The sequence below is a fragment of the Lagenorhynchus albirostris genome, chromosome 15 (assembly GCF_949774975.1).
Source record: "Lagenorhynchus albirostris chromosome 15, mLagAlb1.1, whole genome shotgun sequence".
NCBI classification, from domain to species: Eukaryota; Metazoa; Chordata; class Mammalia; order Artiodactyla; family Delphinidae; genus Lagenorhynchus; species Lagenorhynchus albirostris.
In genome coordinates, this window is record NC_083109.1 from 56990412 (window position 1) to 56996626 (window position 6215).

The following is a 6215-nucleotide window of genomic DNA, read 5'->3' on the forward strand; positions in this document are numbered from 1 at the left end:
GACCTCACCTGGTATGTCTTGCTTCCACACCCCACGCTGGAATGTTTGTGAGGTGTGTGATGTTTTAGTGGGGTCACTTTGTGTTGTACTGATGCACTTGACAAGGTTTTACTTCTTGTGGTGGGCCTTGCATGTTCTCTGTGGAGTCCAGCACAGAGTAGCCTGTGATGTAAGAGGATTTTGAGAGTCCAGCACAAATTTTGTGGCCCTCGGCAAAACTGGGACGTTTCATTGATGTTATTCCAAATTTCTGATGGCCCCTCATTTTATTTGTGTTGAGTTAATGCTTAAAAAAATTTTTTTTAACAGGAAAAATCCAGCCACACAGCAGCTTTATAGTATATGCAGGTCTTTCTGCATAAGAATGTATATGGTGATATTTTATGACTAAATAGAATTCCATGGTATGTCTGGGCCTTCATGGTGGGTCCCAGTTTTTTCCAGTTAGTAACAGTGAACACTCAAGTTTTTTTTAGGTTCCTATGGGATAAATTTCTGCAGGTAAAGTTGTTGGTTCAAAGGAATTCATATTAAATTTCATATTAAAATTCAATATTAAAATATTGATATACTTTAGTATTGTATATATATAATGTATATAATATTTAATATACTTATTTAATATTTAATAAGGAGGATCGGCTAATACTTCCATCAACATGATTATAAGAGTGCCTTTCCCCCTACATCTTAGCCAGTGTTGGGTAGCTGTACTACTTGCAGAGAGAAATGATCTCACGATTTCCATTTGCCTTTTGCCCCGTTGTATGAAGGAGGAACCTTTGCTTGAAATCATGTGGATTTGAATGCTGACCCCTCCACTCACTAGGTGTGGGAGCCTGGGTAAGTTTGCCTCTCTGGGCTCGGTTTCATCATCTGTGAAATAGAAAACAATGATGCGAAGCTTAGTGACTTGAATTCTGTGGATACATTTACATCTGCATTTATAATCTGCCTTCCATCAGTGGAGCCCTTATTAACTCTGGAATGTGGCTGATAGTTTTTTTTTTTAATGTGCCATTGAAAAGATTAACATACTCGTTTTTATAAAGAAAATTAAAATGTCAAACATTAGCGTAAAGGCTTTTCAGCCCTCTCCAAAGGTAAAAACTGGATAGTTTTGGAGAGTAACCTTCCAAGCAATTTTCTGTAGGTTTCTAAGTCCTTCATGCGTGTGGCCACTCAGCTGTGCTGGTTGACTCCTGTGTAGGAGTTAGTGCTGGATCACACACTTGAGTGATGTGAGAGACTGGAACGTGGAAGCTCCAGGCTTGAAAATGGGCTGATTTCACCATGTCCTGGGACAGTTTGAGAACAGAGGGGTAGGTACCAAGCACAAGGTGAAGCTTGTGGGTCTGTGTGATGATTAGTTTTTAGGGCAAAAGTTTGTCTACATGTTCGTGAGATCCTACTTTCAAGAACGAAGTTGAACGCCTACCTAGGATGCCACAGGCCAGCAAGTACAGGTGACCTTCCTTTATGAGTCCTTAATCCTCGAGTTGGGGAGCCAGGCCTTCAGAACCCAGGGGACTGGGTGCTGGGTGGGCGTGTCCACTCTGAGTTCAGTGCAGGTCCCGGTTGTGCTTTGTTGCAGCACAGCGGCGCTTGGTAGGGCTGGGGTAGTCCTCTGCTGCGGATCTGGTGGGTGTGTGCTTTGAGCTACCTGAAGTGTTTAGGGTTCCGATCGTTCATGGAGCTGTCATTGAGAGCGCTAGGAGTCCTAGGCTTTATCCAGCTGCAGCAATTAGGAAGGCTCAGCAGGTGTGCAGCCTGAGGAAGAAGGGCTGGGGGTGCTGGGGCAGCCCGCCCCCACTGGTTTCCCTGGGGTGCTTTCAGCCCCCTGGGCCCCGGTGGGCTCCTAATCCAGATGACCCCCGTAAGTCCACCAAGGTATGTGCCACTGTACCTTTGGGATTTGTGGAAGGATTCTCAGGCCATTGGTATCTGTTCCTTAGGGGTGGTGGTGATGCTGGGCTGAAATTCCTGGGGGAGAGGAGACCATTGATCAAATCATGGAGGAGGCTGATTGCTTTTTTCACCCATCTCTTCTACAGTGAGTCTCACGACCACAAAGGCAGTGTTGATTTCAAGGTGTATCTAGAAGTTTGTAACTACCACGAAGTTCTGATGTGCTGTTTGGGGCTTCTTGGGTTAACATAAATGTCTACAGAACTGTGTTTGCTTACACAATTATATTTGGTACGTTAAGGCTTGTCTCTTGCCCATCTCAGTGTTTCTCGAGCATTTGGACTGTGATCCACAGTAAGAAACACCTTTCCCTTGAAGACCTAGTGTGGACACACATGCACACACACACCCCCCACAACTGAAACAAGTTGTAGAGAATTGTTACCTTTTTGTGTGTGGTGCACTTGACTTTATGGTTTCTTGCTATTTCTCTAAACAGTATGCTGTCTGTGAACTACTACACTGATTTCCCACCCAGTTTGAAAACCTGGGAGCTCTGGATATCAGCGCCTGGCACAAAGTGTAGGAACTTGGACATTTCTTGAAAGAGTGAGTAGATAAAGGTGGCTTGAAGTTTTCTAGATTTTCATGAAAAGTCCCTCTTTTTCCCTGTGGACCTTCACAGTCTGTCAAGAACCAGGGTATGGTGGTCAGTGAGGTGAGCGCTGTCTCCTGTCCGAGGTGAGGTGAAGATGCCTGGGACGACAGCTGCACGTGGGAAGCACACCCAGGAGCCGCTCAATATGGTCCCCTCCATTGTCCACCTGGCTGGATAAAATCCCCTTAGAGTGTGAGAAGGATCTCTCCTGGGTTCTATGCTCGACTCCAGCTCCTTTTGCTATTTCGTCTCCTCTCCAGTTCTGTGGTTCTCAACTTACCTGCACATTAGAATCAGCCATGGTCAGGTGTACCCCAGACACACTAGAGGAGACTCCTTGGGGTGGGACCCAGGCACTAGCATTTTTCAAGCTCCTCTAGTGACAGACAACTGTCCAAGGACCTCTGGTGGGTTCTTCAGAGAATCCAGAGGGGAATGGTGCTTTGGCCCTTTCCAGATTGTTTATTGGGCAGGTGGCCAGTGGCACCGGGCTCTCAGGCCAGCCCTGAGGCTGAGGGCAGCTGGTCCTGTACCCTGCCGCTCCCCTTAGCTGCCTGCCCAGCCACCTTCAGTCCCTTAGGCCTTCAGGAAGTCTGGACATTCTTCTGGGGCAGGCTGTTTTACTGGGCGTGGCAGGGGGAAGTTGCACCCACAAGGCCCCAGGGCGCTGTGAATCATGACTCACCAGGAGTGACCCAGCAGTCTTGCCTCAGGAGATGACTCTCCTGCACCTGGCGGGACTGTCACCTTGGGAAAGGTTTAAAAATAGATTCCTGGACTCCCCACCTACATACAGAATCCAAAGGTCTGGGGGGGGGACAGGGTTTCTGTTTTTAAAAGAAGGCAAATTAAATAAAAGTGGGTCCTAAGTCCTACTACCTGGTTATCTCTACATTTAAAAAATTTTATTGGTAACACATGCACTTGGGAAAATAGTACGGAAAAGTTCAAGGTGACAAGTCTTCCTGAGCTGTCTCCTCTGGGATGTTGTCGTGTGTGGAGTTGAGCCTGGAGTTGTGCGGCCTTCTGCCCCTGAGGGAAGCTGGGCCAAGGCCGGGGCTGATGGGCACAGCAGGAAATGAAGGACCTTGGTCCCAGAGCGTGCCAGCCATTGCATTTACTCAGCTTGGAATCCTGTTTCAAGGAGCAGTTCCCCGTTGCAGGAAATCAGGGTGAGGTGCAGACCCCCAGTCTCCCTACCTTGTCAAGAGTTACTGGGCGCACTTTAGAATTTCTGTACATGTACTTAAATATACGTATTCCTGAAAAACTATACAAAAAGGGTCACATACACTCTCAACTGCACTTTTTGTTTTCAGTTAAAATAAGTTGGAGGGCTTCCCTGGTGGTGCAATGGTTAAGAATCCGCCTGCCAATGCAGGGGGACATGGGTTCGATCTATGGTCCAGGAAAATCCCACGTGCCGTGGAGCAACTAAGCCCGTGCGCCACAACTACTGAGCCTGCGCTCTGTAGAGCCCGTGCGCCACAACTACTGAGCCTGCGCGCCTAGAGCCCGTGTTCCGCGACAAGAGAAGCCACCGCAATGAGAAGCCCACACAGTGCAAGGAAGAGTAGCCCTTGCTCCTTGCAAGTAGAGAAAAGCCCACACACAGAAACGAAGACCCAATGCAGCCATAAATAAATAAATTTATAAAAAAATAAGTTGGAGCTCTTCCTTTGCCAGCCTGTACAGACCTGTATCTTGTATTAGTAATGAGTATTGTAATGGAAAAGGGTGAAGATACCTGCCAGCTCCATTTTCCGGATGAGAGTGGAGCTTGGATGCCTGGCATTGTGGCCACTGCCCTGTGCAGGGCTGGGTGCGCAGCGGGCTCCTGGGGAGCCCTCTTGGCTGCGCTGGCCACTGTGCTCGGACGACATGGAGCCTTGTGGGTATAGTCACCCACCCACCTGGGCAAGTGTTGGCCACTCTGCCTCGCCCTCCCCGTCTGTAAGGGAGGATGAAATGGTGTGATGCCTCACACGGAAGCATATCCGCCTCACACGGAAGCATATCCGCCTCACACGGAAGGATATCCGCCTCACACGGAAGGATACTTGCCTCACACGGAAGGATACCCGCCTCACGGTGAGCACCGAGTTCTTAATCCTGGTACCGGGGCCGCAAGAGAGCGTTGTCCCTTTTTCCAGGGGAGCCAGAGCGGCTGTCCTGAGGATGGAAAGTGGTGACAGCGGGGGACGCTGAGGCACCCAGGCCAGAGGAGGGCGCTCTGGGGGAGGAGGGGCCGCCGAGGTCGTCGGGGAGAGGCACCGGGACGACGGACCCGCCTCGAAGGGAAGGCCTGGGCCTCCACCCAAGGACAGCACGAGCGCGGCAGGTGGGCTCCGCGGAGCCGCCTGGGACTCGACGTCCTGGGACATGACGTCCCGGACACTAAGCTGCCCAATGAAACTCGTTTTAAATCGGCTGGCTCTGCGCGCCTAGCGGCTGCCGTGGGCGCCCCTCCAGATGTCCCGGCTTAGGTAGGCGACCAGCGGGGTCACCGCTGGTACAGGCTCACGGCAGGCAGGGGTGGGGTGTCTGAAGGCCGAGGGAGTTATTTCCAGGCCCTGGGCGCCGAGGTGGCCCCGTCTGAGGCTGGGGTCAGCTGTCACCCCAGCTGGTGTTCTCAGCAGGTGCCAGCGATGAGGGTTTCCCTTCTTGGGCATGACCTAGCAGGGCTCGGGGGCCACCCCACTGGAACCTTCCCCAGAGGCCTCTCCTTGTGAACATTTGCTCCAAGTTGTGCAAATACTGGAATTCTTTTGATTTATGTCTGCCCCCTGGGGTGCCCTTTCACCCACTGTTGAGAAGGCTGTCACTTTATTCTTTTTGGTTCGTCTTCTATGTCATCTCATAGGACCCTCCCCTCCCCCATCATCCTCTATGCCCCTTGTTTCTCATCCTGTCATGATTTTATTTACTGGTTTACTTTTGCGTTGTGTCTGCTTTTCCTGGAGGCCATGTGTGTTATTCACTGTCATTGTGTCTGTCACCGGGTGGACATCCTTAACCATATTTGATGGGATGAGGGGATCCCCATTTTACATATGAGAAGACAGAGGCACTGAAAGGTTAAGGGGGTGCCCAAACCAGGAGCTGAACCCATATCTGTCTGCATCTGCCCTGTCTAGAATGTACTTGTGAGCATTCCTTGTCTAGCTGAAGCTCGGGTTCAAATTCAAGAGGATTGGGACCTTGAGCAGGTTACCTTAACCTGAGCCTCAGTTTCCTCGTTCAAAATAGGGATGACACTGGTTAACTACCTCCTGGGGTTGTAGGCAACAATTTCTTGTTTTGGGGACCTGGCCAGGGACTGGAGGATGCCCATGTGAGCTGCATGACCTGGTCAACTGGACGAACTTGGATTGAGTTTGAGAACTTCCTTCAGACACACCATTCAGTGATGCAAGCAGATGCTGAAATCGTTTTCCCTCACCCGCAGAGCCATGCACCCCGCAAAGTCCTGGGCCCCCACCCCTCCCCCAGGGGCACCTAGGGTCGTCCGTGAATATCCCCTTAAGGCTGGGAGCCTGGCATTCTCCTGCAGGGACTCACTTCCTGTTTGGGCCTGGAGTTTGGAAGGTTGAAAAACAGCCAGGGTCAGCTCCTTGAAAATGGCTGGGCCCGCACACCAGAGCCTTAA